Here is a 22,157-nt window from a genome sequence, read left to right as displayed (position 1 = left end):
ACACACACACACACACACACACACACACACACATTTCCTCCTGAGAGTCTGATGAAGCCCGAGTTTAGTGGGTCATCAGTTCACTTCCTGCTAACAATCAGTGAGAGGAAGGTCCTACCTCAGAAAAGAAACTATGAGACATTCAGGTGCCATCCAAGCAGAGCCATCAGTGTACAAGGGAGAAAGAAGGGGCCTCCGAAGACATGTTTTCCCCAGCGGTATCTACAGGTTGCTCACAAGGTCTTTGGGCACGTACACCACAAAGATAGGCACATTCCACTTACAACTGCTTGTATGTTTTCATTTTCATGTCTCTGATGTCTATATTTTTTTCCCGAGCATAGCAGTTTTCTAATCAGTCCCGCATGTCTGTTCTCAACCGTGTTACTGAGAGCCAGCCAGACAAGCTGCAAAGTCCTTGGCCACAGAAGCACCTGGCTCCCCAAGGATGTGTGCCTCATTGTCTTAAATCTAGTAAAGGCTCTTTGATCTCCCTGCTTAGACAAGACTGCAGCCAGTCCTTTTTAACAGCATCCTTCCAGACCTAGCACTCCCTCTTCTCCAAGAGCCCTTTGACACTCACTGACACTAAACTCTCTCCCTCTCCTTCCTCATCTCCCATAGCTCTGAGGAGCCGCGGGTCCCCCTCTGGGTCCTCCTCTTGCCTCCATGACACATCTCACCGAGCTGCACTCCCTTTTATCCAGGGATGTGCACGTGACTGTCTCTCTAACTAGACTGTATATTTACTGAGAACAAGAACTACCTCTTAAGGAGGCAGCCTTATTCTGGGACTACTTCAACTTTAAGCCTTATTCCTTTGACTTTCTATGGACCTATGTTCTTATCAGACAATGGATCCTAATTGTGACATATAAAACATGGTCCCCACACTCACAACTTTGAATCTCTCACATTGAGTGCTTCCCCTTACTTTAGAACGCTACCTCCCAAAATACTCACACACACACACACACAAACAAGCACATATGTATATGTATGCATGAGTGTGTGTCTGGGTGTGTATCTGTCTGTCTGTCTAGTACTTTCTCTGCTACTTAATCATTGACTTCCTAAGGGTAGGGGATATCTAGTTCTTCCGTGAATTTTCAAACTCTGGTACTGTTCCAGGCACATAGAATGTGACCAGGTATTTGAAAGGCAGATTTAAAGGCAGGGCATATGTATTACATAGCTCAAATATGGAGACGGGAATAACTCTCCCATGAGCTTTACCTGGAAAGAGCCTAACCAGCTAAGTCTAACCTGTCTGTGTGGGCTGCTCAAGAGCTGGGAGACAGTACTGAATCTCCAAACCCTCCCCTACTGCTGCCAACAAGGGACCTGGACAGGAAACACCTTTACACCAAATACCACAAACAACTCACCCCACAGACTCCCACTGATCCCTTCTGTGTGCCAGATCCTCCAGCTAGGAATAAGAAATTAATGTGGTTTAATTTATAACTGCTTTGAAAAAATACAGAAGAAAACTGAATTCATAAAGCAGAAGATTAAAAAAAGGGAGAGTAAACTGTTTTTGCTGAATGCCCACAGTGGATGAGGTTTATTGTACATACTATCTCATATAAGCATCACAACCAACCTGAGAGACAGACATCACTTTCTCCCTCTCAGGGGGCTCTAGAAAACCTGAGCCCTGCTCTGTGGGCCCGACATGCATGCTGCAGACCTATAACCCTTGTGGGATGCAACCCTTGTGGGTTGATCATGCAAGCATCTCCTCTCCACTCACTATCTGTTTCCACTTTGTCTACAGTTCACTAGAGATGGCAAGCCAGTTTGAGCACATAATACAGTATAGTCTAGTAATGTTTCTTTATCATAGAAAAACAGTAAAGATTTCCTGCTGTAATATTAAATGCTACTTAAAGGAATACAGATGCTGAATCTGAGCAGATTAGCTAAATTATAGTATAAACTCCAACTCTCAGAGTTGTATCCCCGAGGCAAAGTAAAATGTCCGGTAGTGGTTACCCCATTCTCCTCAACAAAAAACAGCTTTTTAAAATGTGATGCATATAAAATATTACATTTCTTAAACTGTGTTAGCTTTGGGCGGGTTGCATGTTTTCTACTGGAGTTAATACCACATACTGAGGTGTAGGAATTTAAGAGAGGCATCTAATAATACAGTGGGCCACTTAGGCAAAACAAAGTGTAAAACCAGCAATGCACTCCACACAATGTGACTGGTGTTGCATCGCTTTTGGTCCGCACTGATTCTTCCTTTGCAGTGTGGAATCCTTCACCTCTGGCCACAGCTCTGGGCAACCGGGGTGGAGAAGCATATGTTGAATGAGTAGATGAATTTGGTGCATGTCCCCCAAACCTTGCTCTTTGGGAGGCCCTGCCACTGCCCTCAAGACAACACTGTATTCCAGCTTTGTGTTTCAATCCTAGATCTGGAAAAGGTGTGCTTTCCAAGGATCCAAACGTCCACCTTCCCCCAGATTATTCAGTGTGCCCACCCCATGTGCACTGAAGTCCCCAAAGAGTCAAGACTTAGGCCCACCTCCCACTGTGTGTGATCTCTATATAAATAGCTGACATTTACTGCCAATTATGATGTGCCTGGCACTGGGCTAAACTCATTACATGAATGATTTTCTTCACAACTTAATTAGGCATATAATTGTTTTTACCCCCACTTTCCAAATAATGAAACTGATGCAATTGTAGAAGACAAACTCCTCAAGCGTTTTATCTTATGTTGCTATAATTCCAGGGCCTAGAATAGAGCCTGGCATATTAAGTGATCAAGAAATAAATGTTAAGAAGAGTGACAGGGGCTTCCCTGGTGGTGCAGTGGTTGAGAGTCCGCCTGCCGATGCAGGAGACGTGGGTTCGTGCCCCGGTCCGGGAAGATCCCACATGCCGTGGAGCAGCTGGGCCCGTGAGCCATGGCCGCTGACCCTGTGAGTCCAGAGCCTGTGCTCCACAACGGGAGAGGCCGCGGTGGGGAGAGGCCCGTGTACCGCAAAAAAAAAAAAAAAAAAAAAAGAAGAGTGAGAGTATCAGCACAGTGGAATAAGAGTTTTCTACCACCTTCCTCTCAAAGAATACTATTTAAATAATCACCTACAGATGAGGGTGCCTTTGTGGAAGTCCAGAAGTCTAGTAGAGAAGTTCCACCACATGGCTGGAGGAAAAAATATTCCAAGATTGGATGCAATCAAGAGGGTAAGAGGGTCAGTTTCATTTTACCTACATCACCCCTCCCCAAGACAGCACAGCTCAGTGCCAAGAGAGACCTCCTCAGCCTGTGATTTTTCTGATGAGGGAAAATGTGAGCTTGTGAGTGAGCACCCAGCTTCCCCAGCTATGTGGGACACCGCCAAAGACACCCAATTCTTTCGCACCCCACCCAGAATACTGAGGTGTGCTGCATGACTGGGGAGTGGGCTTGGAGAACAGCAGCTAGGGGTCTTGGGCAGCATCAAAAGAACATGGATCCTACTAACTGTGTTGTACATTCCATCAGGAAGCCCACCAATGAGCCACTGGACTCACCCACAGATCCCCCCAACTGGTACAGACACCCCCAATGCTCCACAGCCTCGCCCCACCCTGTGGTCAGCTCCCTGAGCATGCCCCCTATGGCAGCAAGAGCAAGCCCTTGCAGAAAGCTAGTGCACACATGCAGAAAGCCAGCCCAAATCTGCAGAACTGTGAGAAAACACACAAATGTGAGCATTCAGTAGGGTCCTACGGAAAGCAAAATGGAGGATGCTAACACCAAGTGTGACTTTTCAGGATTGAGAGAAGGTGTACAATCGTCAGAATTCCCCCACCAAGAGGGAACAAGAACTATGGAAAAGGAGCATCAATAGAAAAGATCTGAGAAAAGCTCAGAATTCCTAACATGGATGATATTTAGAGAAACGGAAGGTATTTCTCTCTGAAAGTCAGTTAGTAAAGACTGGAGGAGGTGACTGTTTCTTCAAATATAGCAATACAAAACCTCAAGGAAAATTTAAAATTAAGGGAACATGACACCACCAAAGAAACACAATCATTTTCCAGTAACCAACCTCCAAGAAATGAAGATCTGAGATCTGCCCAATAAAAAATATGAAATAGTCATTTCAAGGAAGCTCAGTGACTACAAGAAAACACAGACAATTCAATGAAATCAGGAAAACAATTAAAAAATGAGAAGTTTATCAGGGAGACAGAAATCATTATCAAAAACAACAACAACAACAGCAACACAGAAATTCTGGAGTTGAAGAATACAATGAATGAAATGAAAAATGTAATAGACAGCATCAACGTCAGACTGGATCAAGTAGAAGAAAGAATCTGTGAGGTAGAAGACAGATCTTTTTACATTATCCAGTAAGAGGAGAACAAAGAAAACAGAATGAAAAGATTGAAGAAAGCCTATATGAACTATAAGATAAAAAAGCATGTATTATTGGAGTCCCAGAAGTAGAAGAGAGGGAGAAAGGGGCAAAAGCTTATTTAAAGAAATAATGGCTGAATCTTCCCAACACTGGGGAGAGATGTGGACATCCAAGTTCATGAAGTTCACACATCTCCAAATAATTTCAACCCCGAAGACCTTCTCTAAGACACATTATAGTGAAACTGTCTAAAATCAAAGACAAAGAAAGAATTTTAAAAGAAGCAAGAGAAAAAAATTCTTCACATACAAGGGAACCCCCATAAGGCTAGTCAGAAGATTTCTCAGCAGAAACTCTGCACGTCAGGAGAGAGTGAGACGATTGCTAAAATAATTTGTTAATGGACACACAGTATAAAAAGACATAAATCGTGACATCAAAAACCAAAAATGCCAGGGATGAAGGGGAGTAACTCATACAACTCAGTAGCAGAAAAACAAATAGTCTGATTAAAAAGATGGGCAGAGGACCTGAATAGACGCTTTTCCAAAGAAGACATACAAATTGCCAATAAGTTCATGAAAAGGCGCTCAACCTCACTAATCATCCGGGAAATGCAAATCAAAACCACAATGAGATATCACTTCACACCTGTTAGAACAGCTCTTATCAAAAAGACAAGAGATAACAATTGTAGGTTAGGATGTGGAGAAAAGGGAACCCTTGTGCACTGTTAGTGAAAATGTAAATTGGTACAACTGCTATGGAAAACAGTAGGAGTTTTTCCTTGAAAAATTAAAAATAGAACTACCATATGATCCAGCAATCCCACTTCTGGATATGTATCTGAAGGAAATGAAAGTACTATCTTGAAGAGATACCTACACTTCCATGTTCACTGCAACATTATGCACAATAATCAAATATGGAAACAACCAAAGTGATCATCAGTGGATGAATGGATAAATAAAATGTCATTTTATATATACATACATTAGATAGCTAGATAAAAACGTAAATATAGGAATATTATTTAGCCATTAAAAAAAGGAAATCTTGGGACTTCCCTGGTGGCGCAGTGGTTGGGAATCCGCCTGCCAATGCAGGGGACACGGATTCAAGCCCTGGTCTGGGAAGATACCACACGCCGTGGAGCAACTAAGCTCATGTGCCACAACTGCTGAGCCTGTGCTCTGTAGCCTGTGAGCCACAACTACTGAGCCCGCATGCCACGGCTGCTGAGGCCCGTGCACCTAGAGCCCGTGCTCCACAGCAAGAGAGGCCACCACAATGAGAAGCCTGCACACCGCAATGAAGAGTAGCCCCTGCTCGCCGCAACTGGAGAAGGCCCACGTGCAGCAATGAAGACCCAACGCAGCCAAAAATAAATAAATAATCAAATTTATAAATTTAAAAAAAGGAAATCTTGCCATTTGTAAAAACATAGATGGAACTTGAGAGCATTACGCTAAGTGAAATAAGCAAAGAAATTGTACAAAGAAAAGAATACTGTATGATCTCACTTATTTGTGGAATCTAAAAAAGCTGAACTCGTAGAAACAGAGTATAATGGTTGTTGCTAGGAGCTGGGGGTGGGGGAAGTGGGGAGATGTCGGTCAAAGGTACAAACTTTAGTTCTATGATAAATAAGTTCTGGGGATCTAATGCACAGCCTGGTGACTATAGTTAACAATACTGTATTGTATATTTGAAAGATGCTAAAAAAGTTAAATCTTCTCACCACACACACACAAAAGCTAATTATGTCAGTTGATGGAGGTGTTAACCAATCTTTCTGTAGTAATCATTTTCACAATATATACATGTGTCAAATAATCACATTATACACCTTAAACTTACAAAATGTTATATGTCAATTTTATCTCAATAAAGCTGGAAAAAAAAGAAACTGTAAGAAAAAATTGTTGAGTGAATGAATGAATGAATGAATGAAGCCAAGGAAAATTAACCTAAGTTTCCAAGGTCACACAGTGTTGAGTCTAGAGAATACTTTTGAACGTGGGGCTTCTGGCATCCCTGTGCTATGCTGGTGCTGACATTCTCTAGGCAGGTCCAAGTTAGTGGTCAGCTTGGTAGCACAGCGTGGGGACAATGCACAAGCCTAGGAAGGACACAGACATGAGTCCCGGTCCCAGTTCTACAGCTTACAAGTGCCATGAGACAAGTCCCTTAACCTTTCTTAGCTTCTCATCTGTAAAATTAAACAGTAATATGTAATTTTGATTGTGTTGGCAGTTATTGTATAATAATACTTAATTTCACTATACCTAAAAGGAAATAGCCATTTCAAACTTCACAGGGTGGATGTGAAAATTATAAAAGATAATAAACTGTGAAATCACTTTCCAAACTAAAACGATCTGTGCAAACTTAAGTCAACAGCAAAAGCAAAAGAGAGGTGGAAATACATTTTCCAACACTATACATAGTCACTGCTTCCAGGACCACTTCTCAGAGAAGCCTTAGCTGTATCTGCCCTTTGTCTACAGCGCTCAGCTCACTGAACCTCGGGGCCACTAGTCAGAGCTTGGGCAAAGGATTTTACAACAGGAAATTTCAGGCATGGCCTTAACCCCAGGATATTGATATCACTATATTCCTATATACAGGAATTAGTAGTCAAACCTGGCCCAGCACCACCTGCTAGCATGCTACCCCACGGCCCAGCCAGCTTACCCAATCTTTGCTGAAATAACTACACCTGTGGCATCTGCTTCTGATTCAAGACCTACCACTCTAGGTGTCCATTCAGTTTCCACTAAGCTAGTCACCTAACATTCTATACCAATTGTTAAATGTTGAATTGTATCCAACCCCCCAAAATTATACTAAAGTCCTAACACCCAAAGCCTCAGAATGTGAGCTTATCTTAAAATAGGATTGTTACAGATGTAATTAGTTAAGTTAAAACGAGATTATACTGGGGTAGGGTGGGTCCCTAATCCAATGTGACTGGTGTCCCTATATGAAGATGTCCACGTGGAGACACAGACTCACAGAAACAATGGCACTGATGGGGGAGGCAGACACTGCAGTTATGCAGCTACAAAGCAAGGAAACCCAAGGATTGCCAGCTAACTACCAGGGACCAAGAAGAGGCGAGAAGGAATTCTTCTGCAGATTTCAGAGAGACTTTAGCTCTACTGACACCTTGACTTCAGGCTTCTAGCCTCCAGAACTGTGAAACAGTAAACTCCTATTGTTTTAAGCCACTCAGTTCATGATACTTTGTTACTGTGATCCTAGAAAGCTAATACACCAACTGTACTACAATGCAGCAAAAGACTGCAATAGCCCCACTCTCACATCTGATTCACCAAAAGCAGGATTCCCAAACAAAGCTCCAAAGAGGCAATGTATCTCATTTATCCAGGAAGCAGATGTAACTAAGAAATTGTGGCCATATGACTCAGTTTTTTAAAACAGGGAGACTATTAAGTAAATTATAATATTGTGGTAAGTAGAGATACATGCCCTGCATAATCCTGGCGATTATCATATGATGAAGTTGACTCCCCTGATTAGGTCTTGTTATAGGACACAGTCAACCTTGAGACAGAGTATTCCGGTGGGCCTGACCTAATCAGATGGGTCCTTGAAAAGCAAAGCGTTTTCTCAGTTGATCAGAGAAGAAGCCAGAGATTCAAAACGCAATGAGGGGTCAATGCACCACTGCGGGCTTGCAGATCAAGGGAGCCACATGTCAAAGGAAGACAGGTGGCCTCCAGCTGCTCAGAGCAGTCCCCAGCTAACAACCAGCAAGGACATGAGGACTTCAGCCGTACCATCTCGAAGAACTGAAACCTGATGACAAGAATGAGCTTGTAAGTGATTCTCCCCAGAGCCTCCAGAGGAGAACTTATCCCAGCTGACACTTTGATTTTGACCTTCTGGGACCTGTGCAGAGACCCCAACTTCTGATCTACAGAACTGTGTGCTAATAAATGGGTATTACTTTAAGTTGCTGAGTTTGTGGTAATTTGTTACACATCAATAGAGTACTGCAAATATATTCACATAAAATATTTCACAGGTGTTTTCATTAAAAGTGCAAGAAAACTGGCAAAAGTTGATGATATATTTGTTTTTTTAAAAAAGGAAACCAAATCCAATATACAATATAATTTCAATTTTGTTTAATATCTATGCATAGATGAAAAACTGCATGAAGACACAAGATGGCATCAGAGGTAATATCTGGTGAAAGGACCAAATATTTTAAATTTCTCCCTTATACTTTTCTGGTCCAATTTTTCCACAATGAGGGTATATTACTTTAACAACCAAAAATAAAATCAGTCATACTTCAATCCCTGCCAAGAACAAAGCATCTGGTTTTGCAGGGCTGCTAAAGTATTTCAGCTGGCTTATCAGTAAGAAGGAAAAGAAATCTCAGATAGCATTCTATACTAATATTATAAATTAAACTCTGTTGTGGAATGAAAATACAGAAACGCTGAGCAGGCCAGTCTCAGAGGCTGTGAATGAACTTTGGAAAGGCTGAAATATTCGCCTTCACCGCTAATCCTGCTAATGCACTCACAATCTATTTGACAGGCTGCCCGTCACATCCCCTCTGTCAGGGTGAGCAGCCCTTGGAGGTGCGGTGACAAGGGGATTACTGAGAGGACAGACAGGCCTCCCTCCCCTGCATTCTGACTAGCTTTGTAGACAGGCTGTGTGCCTCAGAGGGCACCGGACAGAGGCTTGTCTTCAGTACGGACCCCTTGGCTCAGAGGTACCAGAGGGAGACATTCACCAACCCAGAGGGATGAGGGTGTTCTGACAGCCATGTCACTCCTCCCATCTCATCGTGGAGAGACAAAACAAGGCAAGTGGAAGGGAAAATTCACAGGGCTGAGGTTTCTGGATGGTTCCTTCATAGCAGAGCTCCCCACGCCCCCTTCAGAGACCCTACGTGCTGAAAGAAAACTAGAAAAAGTCCTGGCCTCGTGGGATGAGTCACAGCACAGCCCTTCCCCTCCTTCCCTCTGGCTGCCAGGTTCCTCAGTGAGTGGCTGACACGCCTACAGCTTCCTCTTCATTAAATTGGCAGGATTGCTTTACTTGCCTTCTGAATTTTCAAGGGTTTCTTTTTAAATACCAGGTAAAATGGAAAGATTACACTTACCTGAAAAAGCACTATAGGATTTGTCCCAGAGCAAGGTTGCTGTTCCCTTTTCTGGAAAGTCCCTCTAGCTAGCCCCGTCTCCCCGGCTGGAGCCAGGGTCCAGGCAGCTGCGGTCAGTGCCTCCTACTCCAGTTCACACGCATGGTTCTCGTTCACAGCCCCACTGAGCAGAAGGAGACGTTTTCCAGAAACACAGTTAACCAGTTACCTTCTGTTCCCCATTCCCGATGAAATCTTCCTCATTCCTGTAATTGGGCCAAAGCTGTTGTCCGGTTCCAGCTTAGCTAGGAACATCTCCTCACGTTCAGGTGTCACAAAAGACACGGGGCGTGCTGAGACCAGCACAACTGGCTGCTGTCTTCAGGGAACCTGCCATCAATAAGTAAACAGATAATCATAATACAGTCTTAGAGGTTGAGGTTTCTATAGCAGCACATGGGAGAGATGCCCGGACCAGACAGTGAAGGGTGAGGGGTCTAGTCCGAGTGACCTAAGTTACTCCGACTGCCTTCTCCAGCTGTGTGTCAGCCACACTGATCATTCATGCCTCAACTACAAGATGAACCTCTCTGAAGGGCAGTGGAGAGCTGCAGGCATGTCCCGTCAAGACAGCACCAGAGAGCCCTCTGGGGCCTCACACTCCACGCTGCCATCAGCCCTTGACAAGCCCAGCTTCGGTGCTCCACTCTTACTCAGGCTCACAGCTTATACCCTAGCTAGGGAAATGAATAGAAATGCATAGGAACCTAGTAAAACAAACAGAAACACACAGGAACCTAGTAAAACAAACAGAAACACACAGGAACCTGGTGAAATGAACAGAATGCACAGGAACCTAGTAAAATTAACAGAAACACATAGGAACCTGGTGAAATGAACAGAATGCACAGGAACCTTTTATGCCCGCACTGCCCTCTCAAGCAAGCTGCAGCCCTCCGGATGGAATAGGGGCACGAGAGCCCTGGTGCAGGTGGGAGTCAGCCACACATACCCTCTCCCCCTTCTCCCTCAAGGGGCTCCAGCCTGAATGAGACACCTTGGCAGGTCGCCCCGTGGTGTAGGAGGAGGGTCCCTGCCTTGTGCCTGGAGGCCAGAGCTAGGACCCCAGCCTTCATCATTTCTGGGCCTGGACTCCGTGCACCTTGGGAGGCCCAAAGCTTTCTCAGCCCACAAAGCTTAGCTGCCCTCTCTGTCTCCAGGAGGGGTTAAAGCCCAGCACTCTGTGTCCTTCTAGGCAAGGTGAACCGGAATGTGGGAACGTCAGTAAATCTCAGTTCCAGGGAGACAGGAGAGGGCCCAGAGAGTGCAGGGAGTTTGGAGTCTGAAGAATCTGGGTCTGAAGGCTGGTTCTATGACATACGTTGTCACCTTGTGCAAAGGTATACTTCCGAGCCTCTGTTTCTTCATCTAAAAAAATAAGAATAACATCTCTGGATGTCAATCTCCCGGCACAGGGTTTTCTATATGGTAAGGCCTCAAGCGATCGCAGCTCCTTCCCCTGGGCCTGCATTCTAAACGTGAGCGCTAACGAATGAAGAGCTTTCATGAGAACGTGAGGGATTCTAGGTCCCTGGGGAGAAGGGAAGGGAGGCAGGGGAGGGGCTCTGTTTGTTTTCAGAGGGAGGGAGACTCTCACAGGTGTCTCTGAAATCACCCTGCCCACGGGAATGCTTTCAAGTAAGGCAGTTTCTCTGCACAACCTAGAGGCAAGCCTCCTGGGCCAGAGGGGAGCCTGCCCCGAGGGCTGCATGAGACACAGAGTCAGCTGTACACCCAACTGTCTAGCTGTGCATTTACATGGGGGTTTTCTGGGCACCTCAAAGAGCCTGGCGTTGGCCAAGCAGGCGGACGATCACCCCATTGTGTAAAACAATGAAACCTACAAGCTGGGAAGGCAGAATGACTTCACCTGGCTTCCTCAGCGGCTACACCCGCAGTCTCACTGATCCTCCCTCCCCACGGCCTCCTGGCCCGTACATACTGCACTCCTCAGAGCCATCTACACGGCAGGGAAGTAAACCACTATTAGACACGTAAAGAAAACTCTAAACGTTGCTTTGCAGTTTTTCTACCAGTCAAAAATGTGCTTCACAGCCAATTGTGAAACGACCTTAACATCCACAGCGAAAGTCCATGGAATACCTAGCTTTGGCTCACTCCCTAATTTCAGACTCTGAAGTTATGAATAGAAGATGAAATCTGCAAGGTCATTTCGTGAGTTCCTTATCACATCTAAGAACCAGTCCAGAGATGCAGGGAGAGAGATCCTGTCCACCATGAGGGTGGCGACAGGGCTTCTTGCCCCCTACAAAAGGCCTCATGCAGAAAATCCCATTTCGACACAGCGGTACTGTTGGTATGGTCCAACTACCACTGAGCCCTCTTCCTCTGAAACAGGAAATGAGTTTGCCTTTACTGTTTCTCTAGAAATAAATATTTATGATTCAAATCTTTGTGTTCATCATTTCAAATTTTGTATTTTTATCATTGTTCTTACTTGGAGAGCATTTGGTTTATTTTTATTGTGCTTCTGGGACAAGTCAGAATATCCACATGCTTCAGCCTACTTCCTAAAGGTGAGATTGACTTTCTAATTACAATTATTTCAACCCATGTATGTCTGCTACACAGTTCTACAAACCATGTGCCAGGCTTCTGCCTTAATCCGCATGGGTGACATAACTAGATGCCCAACAGCTAAAGAATCAGAGTATCCAGGAGAGAGAAATAAATTTGGTTCTCACTCCTAGCAAAAATGGACATAGTCAATCCTGTAGATGCAGTCTGAAAATTTTTTAATCTATCCTAGCAGTTTTCTGATTCCCTTTGCTCGAAGACATTTTCGAGACCAGAAGCAGCTGAAAAGCTAGGTGCGTTTTCAGATACTTTTTTTAGGAAAAAAAAAAAAAAAAGGTAGATAATCTTTAGCAATATTATCTATATTTATGGCACAAATTTAAATTTTCTCTGACAAAAACTGTAGAAGTTAGAAGTGATAAGTATTTTTATTCTCATTGACAGGTAAGGAAATTGAGACCATGGGATGCTACGGGATTTGACTAAGGTGACGCAGCAAAGTTCAGCAATAAACTTGTGCTGAGACTAAGGTCTCCTGCTTCCCAGTTCCTTTTATGTGGCTTATCTGCCAGACTTACTGAAGTGAACGTCAGGTTGTAACACATATATCTGGAAAAAGCACAGACTGTTGATCTCATTTTGTATAATGTCCACACTTAGCCTATTCTCTAGTGCAAGTCATAGACTTTAGTCAGTAAATAATATTAACTGAAGAGAAGTTTTTGCTTTAATAATTATTTTTCTTCCTGACCAAGGCAACAGTAAGAAATCTATCAGGCACAATTTTGGAAGAGAAAAGAAAAATCCTATCCCTTTAGGAAATACTTTGACAGTGAAGAAAACTAACCTAATATTTTAGAAAATTTTGGATAGATTCCTGAAATTCCATTGGCAAAAATTAAATGAGGCTTAAAATTCTATGGACAAATGTATATTTTAAATTATGATCTGAAATCCAGACAAGGGAGTAGGGCAAAAAATAAATCCATGCTCCCAGCCACTATATACATTAGATTTTTTTTTCATAAACAATGTAATAAAACACTGAGTCTTACTGGATCAAAACTCAAGAGGTTACAGCTAATCTAAAAATATCGATTGTTCTTTTTATCCACAGAGACCCTACATACCAACAATTGAGAGCAGGCAAAAGTTTTGTAATTTTATAATAAAGTACCACTCCACAGCATTTTCTGTCAAAACATAGGGTGATAATTTTGCATTAGGAAGTGTAAAACACCACAGTGTATTAGAGTGGCAACCCAGGATCATCTTAGAACAATAAATGGAGAAGCAATCCCAGGAAGTGGAAATTTGTGGAGACATCTGTCACTTGGTGTATACTTCTGTAAGGCCAATATTGGTTCACTTAAGCAACAAGATATCCAAAAAGCCACCGATTACCAGGCAGCAAAAACTGAGTGGGGAGCCTGGACTTCCATCTTTGCCTGGCTGTAAAAAGGTGCTCCCCCCTGCCCCACCCGGGTGTATCAGAGAAGGCTGAGAGGGAAGCCAAACTTACACCAGTACCCAGAGGTCACGAGGCCTTCTACCTACCCCCAGCAGAAGCAACAAGAAGGGACTTGGACCTCGCTCCTCCCAGCCTAGGAGGCGTCAGCGGAGGCCTAGCACCTCCACCAAGTAGTAAGCAAGCACCCCTGTCCTCCCAGGGTGCCCAGGGAGCCCAAGTGGGGAGCCTGGACCTTCACCCCCACGTGATGGTAGCAAAGCATAACCTCCCTCTTCCCGAACCAGCGCAGCAAGTCAGAGGAGACTTGCTGAAATAGATTTTGATAAGATCCAGACTCTCATGACATAATACCAGAAATTTCAAGGGTACAATTGGAAATTACATGTCAGACCAAGAACCAGGAAAATCTTCACTTGAAAGAGAAAAGATAATCGACAGACATCAACCTCAAGGTGACGCAGATGTTGGAATTAGGCAAGAATTTTAAAGCAGCCATCATAAAAATATTTCAGTGGGCAATTATGAACCCCTGAAAGTCTCAGTAAAGTAACAGAATATGTGAAGAAAACCCATATGGAAATTTTAGAATTTTAAAAAATATAATCATTGAATGTTTTAAAGACAGCAGAACAGAGGGGACACAGGAAAGAATCAGTGAAGTGGAAGAGACAATAGGAACTACCTGAGCTGAACAACAGAGAGAAAATGGCTGAAAAAAAGTGAACAGAACCACAAAAAGTTGTGAGATCATAACAAAAGATATAATACTTGTGTCACTGGAGTCTAAGAAATAGAGGAGAAAGAGAACGGTGTTGAAAAAAGTATTTGGAGAAATTATGGCTGAACATTTTTCAAATATGGAAAAGAAAGAATAACTGAAGTTCTTTCAAATATGGAAAAAGATGTAAACCTATAGATTTAAAAATCTGTGCAAAACCCCGAATGGATAAACCCAAAGAAATCCATACCATGAACCATCATAATCAAACTTCAGACAATTAAAGGATTAAAGACCAAGAAAATATCTTGAAAGCAGCAAGAGAGAAATGACACCTCACATAAAGGGCAGAAATAATTCAATTGACAGCAGATTTCTCATCAGAACCATGGAAGCTGGATGGTTCTAGCACAACCTTTTTCAAGTGCTGAAACGAAAGAACTGTTAGCCCAGAATTCTGTACCTTGTGAAATTATTTTTCAGGAATGAAGGAGAAATAAAAAAATTCTCAGATACAGGAAAAGTAAGAGGATTTTCCACCACCAGACCTGCTCTAAAATAATGGCTTTAAAACGTTCTCAAAACAGAATGGAAATGATTTTAAAAAAGGAAACTTGGAACATCAGGAAGAAAGAAAGAACAATGGTAAAAGCAAAAACGTGGCTACATAGACTCTCCCTCTCCTCTCGAGTTGTCTAAATTATGCTTGATGGTCGAAGCAAAAAGCATAGCATTGTTTGGCCTGCATCTCAATGTATATAGAGTAAATATTTAAGACTATTATGACATAAACAGGGAGCCTAAAAGGAGGTGTCTTAGTTAGTTTGGGCTGCTATAACAGAATACCATCGACTTCTTGGCTTAAACAACAGGCTGAAGGTCCAAGGTCAAGGTGCCAGCAAATCCAGTGTCTGGTGACAGTTATCTTCCTGTTTTACAGATGGCCATCTTGTCTTCTTGCTGTGTCACCACACGGTGGAGAAAGGCAGGAAGGAAGCAAGCTCTCTCATGACTCTTCTTGAAAGGGCACCAATACCATCCATGAGGGCTCTAGCCTCATGACCTAATTACCTCCCAAAGGCCCCATTTCCTAATACTATCTCACTGGGGATTAGGATTTCAACCCAGGGATTTTGGGGTGACACATTCAGTCCATAACAGGGGGTAAGGTTTCTACATTCACTCAAAGTGGTAAAATGATAACACCAGTAGATCTTTGTGATGATGATATAAATCTATATCTTGATTGTGGTGGTGGTTACAGGAATCCACCCATTACTATCGCTATGTCTGTGAAAAAACAGCATAAGAATATACACACATTGTACCAACACTGATTTTTCTGGTTATGATACTACATTAATCATTACACAAGACATAACCACTGAGAGAAAATGGGTGAAGCATGCATGGAACCTCTTTGTACTATCTTTGCAATACCTGTATATCTATAATTATTTCAAAATAAAAAGTTTTTTTAAAATGGGAAATGGTTCTAGATTAAAAGATGCTACAGACATATACGCAACAAAAATCTACTTTGATTGGATTATGATTTTTTTTAATTCAAAAGGTTGGAACGTTTGGGGAAATTTTAATATAGATGGGATATTTTTGATGATTTTAGATAAAATTATTGTTAGTTTTCTTCAGTGTGATAGTAATGTTGTGGTTATACACAATAATGCCTTTATTCCTAAAAGATGTGTGCTGAAGTATTTAGGGATGAAATATAATCAAACTAACTTTCAAATGGTTCAAGGAGAAAGACAGCGAGAAACAAATAAAACATTGTCAATTGTTGACTCTCTAAGGAAGGTATGAGGGTGCTCCCCCCGTGTACTATTCTTTCAATTATTTGGTATGTTTGTAGATTTTCATTTTTAAAACGTTGGAGGGATGGATTGATGGACAGATATGTGAAAGAGCAAGTATAGTAAAATGTTAATTGGGAAATTTAGGCGATGAGTAACTGGGTGTTCATTATAAATTTATTTCAATTTTTCTGTATGCCTGGAAATGTTTAAATTAAAATACTGGGAGGGGGAAGCTGAGGGAACATATCAAAACTCAATGCCCTCCCCCAGCATGCCCAATCCTCCCTGGCCCAGTTAAATACATACTTATCATAATTAAAATAAAACTTATCATTTGTCATGGGAGAAAGCTTGCCTGGCTTCCTGGCTGGAGAAACCCTACCAATGCCTTACACTTTTCCCATAGTGGTAAAGCCCCAGGCAGTGCCATTGTCCACACCATCAAACTGAGAAGTCTCCTCTGAGTATTACTGATTGTCAGGGAGAGACAAACCTGGACAAGACCAGGCTGGGCTTATAGATAATCTGGTTTTCCCAGAAGGTACCCAAAATTTAAAGGAGTTAATGCCCCTTATGTGAGCACCTGAGGCCTAGGAGTACTGAGAAGCATGTTGGTGGTGGTGAAGAGGCAAACGAATTTTGGGTTATGTATGTATGTTGAAAATATACTTATATTGGGGGTAAATTTACTTTTACGGGAAATATGTATTAGAACTACAATAAGAAAACAACTCCCATCATGGTGGGAGTTTATAACACATTAAGTACCAGAGTTAGGAATTAATAGACAAAGAAATGGAAAAATTAGAAAGAATATAGAAGATATGAACCTTATCATGAAAAAAGATGGATTTTATGATACATAGATCGCTGTAACAGTTGACAAGAACTCTTCAAGCTGTCCCACCTGCCTTAAGAGTAACTGCTCAAGTATTTCAGTGTCACCTGAAACTAACACAACATTGTAAATACCCCAATAAAAATTTAAAAAAAAATGTCAGTGTCAGCTGATCTCTCCAGTGACAAGACCATGGAGACTGTTCCTGATAGCAACAGCATCACACCTGCTCTGGTTCTTGGCCTACTGCAGACCTACAGGAGGAGCTACGCGTGCTGTGAGATACTGAAGATATTCTGAACTCTGACTGCACAAAGACGCTCAGCTTCTGACCCAGGTCAATAAGAAGTGAACCAATCTTCCAAGTAAATCTCATTATTTAAGGCAAGGCCTGTATTCTCTGAAAGCTCATTTTCCCTCTCTGGTCCTTGGAGTGGCAAAGAATCTAGCCATTCCTGCCCCATTTCCTCTAGTTTTCTTTCATGTCCCCTGTAAAGTTTCTCATCTCATGCCACCACCTACCTACAGGCTCCAAGTGGTACCCACTGCTGTGAATGACAAAAAGCAATCCATCCCTGCACCTGTCATGACAAAACTCCTTATCTCTCCAGTAAAAGAGTTCAATCAAACCAATCATGAAAAATAAATTAATTACGCTTTATACCTCCCCAGAGATTGCTGAGCTAAATGAGCCAGCTAAGTGTTTGGAAAGGAAAAACAAAACTCTCAGCCAATTCATCCCATCTTTCATCCATCTCAAACCATCCCACTTTTCTGGGTTAGTCCTTCTATATTCTTACTGCTGGAGCTGGAACCGGCACTGGCCAGGAAAAATGGCCAAGAATGGAAGAACAGATGAATGGATGAAGAAGATGTGGCACATATACACAACGGAATAGTACTCAGCCATAAAAAAAGAGAAAAAATGCCATTTACAGCAACATGGATGCAACTAGAGACTGTCATACTATGTGAAGTAAGTCAGAAAGAGAAAGGCAAATGCCATATGATAGCATACGTGGAATACATGGAATCTAAAATATGACACAAAACGAACCTATCTACGAAACAGAAACAGACTCACGTATATAGAGAACAGACTTGTGGTTGCCGAGGGGGAGGGGGTTGGGGGAGGGATGGAGTGGGAGGTTGGGGGTAGCAGATGTAAGCTATTATATACAGGAAGGATAAACAACAGGGTCCTACTGTATAGCACAGGGAACTAACTATATTCAATATCCTATGACAAACCATAGTGGAAAAGAATATTTCTTAAAATGTATACATATGTATAACTGAATCACTTTGCTGTACAGTAGAAATTAACACAACATTGTAAATCAACTATAGTTCAATTTTTAAAAATGTAAAAAAAAATGGCAGCAGATGCCACGGCTTAGGCGGCTGGGGGATGACACAAACATTCCTGCAAATATGTCCCTGTGATAGTATCATGTGACCAGCTTTTCTGTGGGCTAGGACAATCTAGCACAAGTCAGAGGAAGCACAGATCCAAAGGAGACTACCGAGGGAGGTGTCTGCAGAGTGGAAGACGCCCTGCCACTTATTCAGTGACACCTGCCACATACATAGGCCCCTGCCCTGCCCCACAGGGGGGATTTTTTTTCTCCCTAAGCCTATGCCTCAAAGGAGTGGTGTGAATGGGGCACTTACATTTTGTCACCAGACTTCCTCTCTCAACCAAACATAATGATAATCTGTGAACTGATTAATCCATTTGTCTCCATGGAGTTAAAAAAAAAAGTCTTCTTTCCAGTTTTCCAGAAGGTTTCAAGACCACCAGTCCAGGTCAGATACCCTTCTTCCATCCCACTTCAGGATCCCTGGGCTATGATAAAGTGGAGATGAAGATTCTCCTAGGAATAAGGCAGCTTGGGAGGCAGGTTACTTCAGGAGGCTGAGAGAAGCTTTTCTAATAATACTTTTACACGGTGCTTCAAAAATGCCAAAGTTGTTCTGCAACACATTAGGGTCCAGTTTTGGGTTCAAGCAGTTAATAAATGACTGAGAAAACATGTATGACTTTGACCTCTACATTAACTGAATGAGGTAAGTGGGAAGAGTATTATCACCATTATGAGGCTCAGAGAAGTGTAGGTACTTTGCCCAAAGCTTGGGAGCAGCAGGAAAACCTAGAGCTGGATCTTCAGGTCTCAAAGGAAACACAGCTTCTAATTCCTCCTGTGCCACTGACATGAGGTTTGATCCCCATGAGACATGAATCTCATGTCCCTTGTGAATTTTTCATCTGAAACACGCAAACTGGGCCCAACCATCAGTGTGGCCCTAGAGGTGGCCCCAAAAGCCGGGCTGGACGCGTAGGGTGGGTGACCAAGCCTGCGCCTCTAAGAGCTCGGCCCCGCCGGGGGCTCGAGACCTCTGCCTCAGAGACCCGGGTGCCCGAAAAGGCTGGGGACGTACGAGACTTTCTGATCTAGGGCAGGGTCCGGCCGCACCATCCCTGTCGGCTCGAATCCCAGGAATCTCCGTCAGACCACGGCTGCGCTGGATTCGAGACGCCAAAGGAACTCCATGGGTCTCCAGCCCGCATTAAACCCGGAGCTGCCCTCTTCTCGTCGGCATCTCTGGCGCTCACATACGCCAACAGCTGGATGTGCCCGCCGGGCCAGTGTTACCCCGAGTTTGTGATCCCTGAAAGTGAGACACAGAAGTCGGAAGCGACAGCCCACGTCCGCCTGAAGACACCGCGCCCCCGCGCCCACTGCTCGGGGTGGTGAGCTCCGGCTGCGCCTGCGCGCCGGGCCTGCGCAATGGGCGGGGAGGCGGACGGGTGGGGCCAGGTGGGCGGGGCGAGTACCCCACGGCAGCTGGTGCTTTGAAACCCTAGGGCAAGGAGACTGTTCTAAACCACCAGATCCCGGAGGCGGAAGCTGCTGGGCACCCTCCTTCACTAAGGGCACCTGCCAAAGCTTCGGTTCTGCGGATTCTGTCGGTGGGGACGAACCGATTCTTGGCGCACCTGTGGGCAGGATTTGAGGGGCGGGACCGGGAAATGTGGGAGCAATAGTGTCACTGCTTCAGGTGTGGCCCATCTGTGACGTCATGGAAGTACGGAAATGAGATACCGATGTAGACGTCGCGGACCCCTTGCGCTCTTGCCAGAGGCCTGTGTGACATCACTGTCATCGGGAGGATGCCCTGACGTCACAGTGCCATAATGTTCTGGGAGGTGGGATGGGACGCCTTTGAGTCGGTTCTACGGACGCCAAGGTTCCAGGGGAGGGGGTGGGAATGATATCACAGGTCCCACGTTCTTGCAGATGAGGTGCCGTCCGGGAGCCCTAGACCATCTTACTGCGTTTCTCCCTCCCCCCAGGACCCTATACTAGCCCTGAATCCCGAGACAAGGAGGAAAAAGGCCCTTCGTGCGCCCCAAACCCCTAGCTACATTCCGGAAGGAGGGGGTAGAACCTGAACTCTTCCTCTAGGAAGGAGCCCTTGCGGGCTGTTCTTTCCCCCAGGGCGCTCCTGTTCTCCTCCCAGAGCGAGCGCTAGGAAGCTCCGGGCTGCGCCGAGGGTCTCTCGCGCCTTCCACCCGCCCAGCAGAGAAGTCCAGCCGGGTAGCTGCCCCACCTCCTGCGCTAGAGACGAATCGCAGGCCTAGCAACTTTGGGAAGGGCCCCAGCCGAACTCTCATCTCCTTCCCTCTCGAAAACCGGCCTGAGCCACGCTGGGCATGTGAGGCCAAAGGACACTTAATGTCTGAAAACGGGGGGTGGGGGGTGGTTCAGAATCTTCCAGAGGTGTAGCAGGAAAAAATTGGCCACCTGTAGAGTGGACAGGCAATAAAACACACCCAGCATTTCTGACCGTCTCGTTGCCTTTTCATGCGACCCATAGAGTAGGATCAGGGAATTGTAGCCTGTGTGGGGTCTGGTGGTCCGCGACCCAGGCTTGCCCTTCCATTTGCAGTCGCTGTTACTGCAGTGTATGAAATCACTGCCATGAGGATAGACTGCAGCCAGCTACGCTGCTAAGTGGTTTCTGCGTCCACCAAGATGATAGAGGCATTGAGAACAGGCTGGAGGTCTCTGGGCAGCACCCACTCCCACCCCATCCCCCAAACCTCTGCGCTTAGGAATTCATTCTTCCAAGGACGGACACTCGGTGCTGAAAGTCTCTCCGTGGCAGGGCCTGGGGATGGAGGGGCGGGGATTCATGGTATCAGAGGTGGGTGGGCCAGAAAGGAAAACCCTCCTTGGCAAACCTCCCCATTTCACAGTCCTTACTAAGTCCTTGAGTTGGGGCAGAGGTTCTTTGTGTCCTGGGGAGGTGGGAGGTGGTGCAATGTGAGGGACACGGGGCAGCAGCAGTCAATCCCTGAGGAAAACGGACTCCCTAAAACAGTAAAGGAACTGAATGAGGCACTCTTTCAGGTCCTCAGAGGTGATCAAAGCTCTCCGTAGTGGGGCGTGTGTGTGTGTGTGTATGTGTGTGTGTACCCACGCCCTGTCCTCATCTTGGAACAATCACTTAAACGGGCAAGTAAAGGAACAGATGTGGCTTCTCCCCTGGGGCGCTAACACAAGTCGCGGCCAAGCGCGACCCATACCACAGCCTGCGCTGCCTGGGCCCAAGCCGTCGAAGCCCAAAACCCACTGACTAACCCTCCCTCCACATGCCCAGAGGTCCCAGTTCTCTGGGATACGGGCTCCGCTCTCTCCTGCGGCGAGTCCTTTTGGACCCGAGGGGTAAGAAGGCTTGGGCTCTTGCTTGACTAGCGGAGATACCATAGGCCGGTCCAGAACCGGCAGCGCCCCGCCCCTCGTTCTCAGTGGGTTCTGGGACCCGTCAAGAAGGTTTGGAGGGCAAGACCAGATGCAGACAGGACCTGCGGCGGAAGTTACTCGGGGTTGCGGGCAGGACACCACGAGGTGCCCCGATTCCTGGGCCGCCCCTCCAGGCCTGTCCAGCAGGGGGCAGCGTGGCTCCGAATGCTGAGGGCAGGACTCGTCCACGCCGTCCCGGCCAAGGCCACAGAGATAAGTCGGGTTCCCGCACCGCCGAGTTCAAGCCCGCCGAGGGCGGGGAGGCATTCCCAGAGGAGGTGAGGATGGCGCAGCGAAAGCCTAGAGCGTTTTAACTCCTGCGGCCCCGGCACACTTTTTCAGACCGAGGACTGGTGGTCCCTGTTGCAGGTAAGCTCGGCCCAGCTGTCTCCGCGGTCGCTGA

The 22,157-nt window shown here is 44.9% G+C and overlaps 1 long non-coding RNA gene across 2 annotated transcripts in view; it reads right to left on the bottom strand.

Annotated features, from left to right (window-relative positions):
• Positions 1-19,695, bottom strand: part of LOC308627764 — a 48,840-nt gene extending 29,145 nt beyond the window's left edge. For both annotated transcript variants that reach the window (XR_014017431.1, XR_014017432.1), the window contains exons 1-2: positions 18,618-19,695; positions 9,523-9,891 (exon numbers count right to left, since the gene is read on the bottom strand). This is a non-coding gene — a long non-coding RNA (uncharacterized lncRNA). The remainder of the gene's footprint in view (positions 1-9,522; positions 9,892-18,617) is intronic.
• Positions 19,696-22,157: the final 2,462 nt, after the last annotated feature.

The sequence above is a fragment of the Mesoplodon bidens genome (genome assembly GCF_964165515.1).
Source record: "Mesoplodon bidens genome assembly, chromosome: 14".
Classification (NCBI taxonomy): domain Eukaryota; kingdom Metazoa; phylum Chordata; class Mammalia; order Artiodactyla; family Ziphiidae; genus Mesoplodon; species Mesoplodon bidens.
The sequence above is the reverse complement of the archived record's forward strand: the minus strand, read 5'-3'. Positions and strand labels throughout refer to the sequence as shown.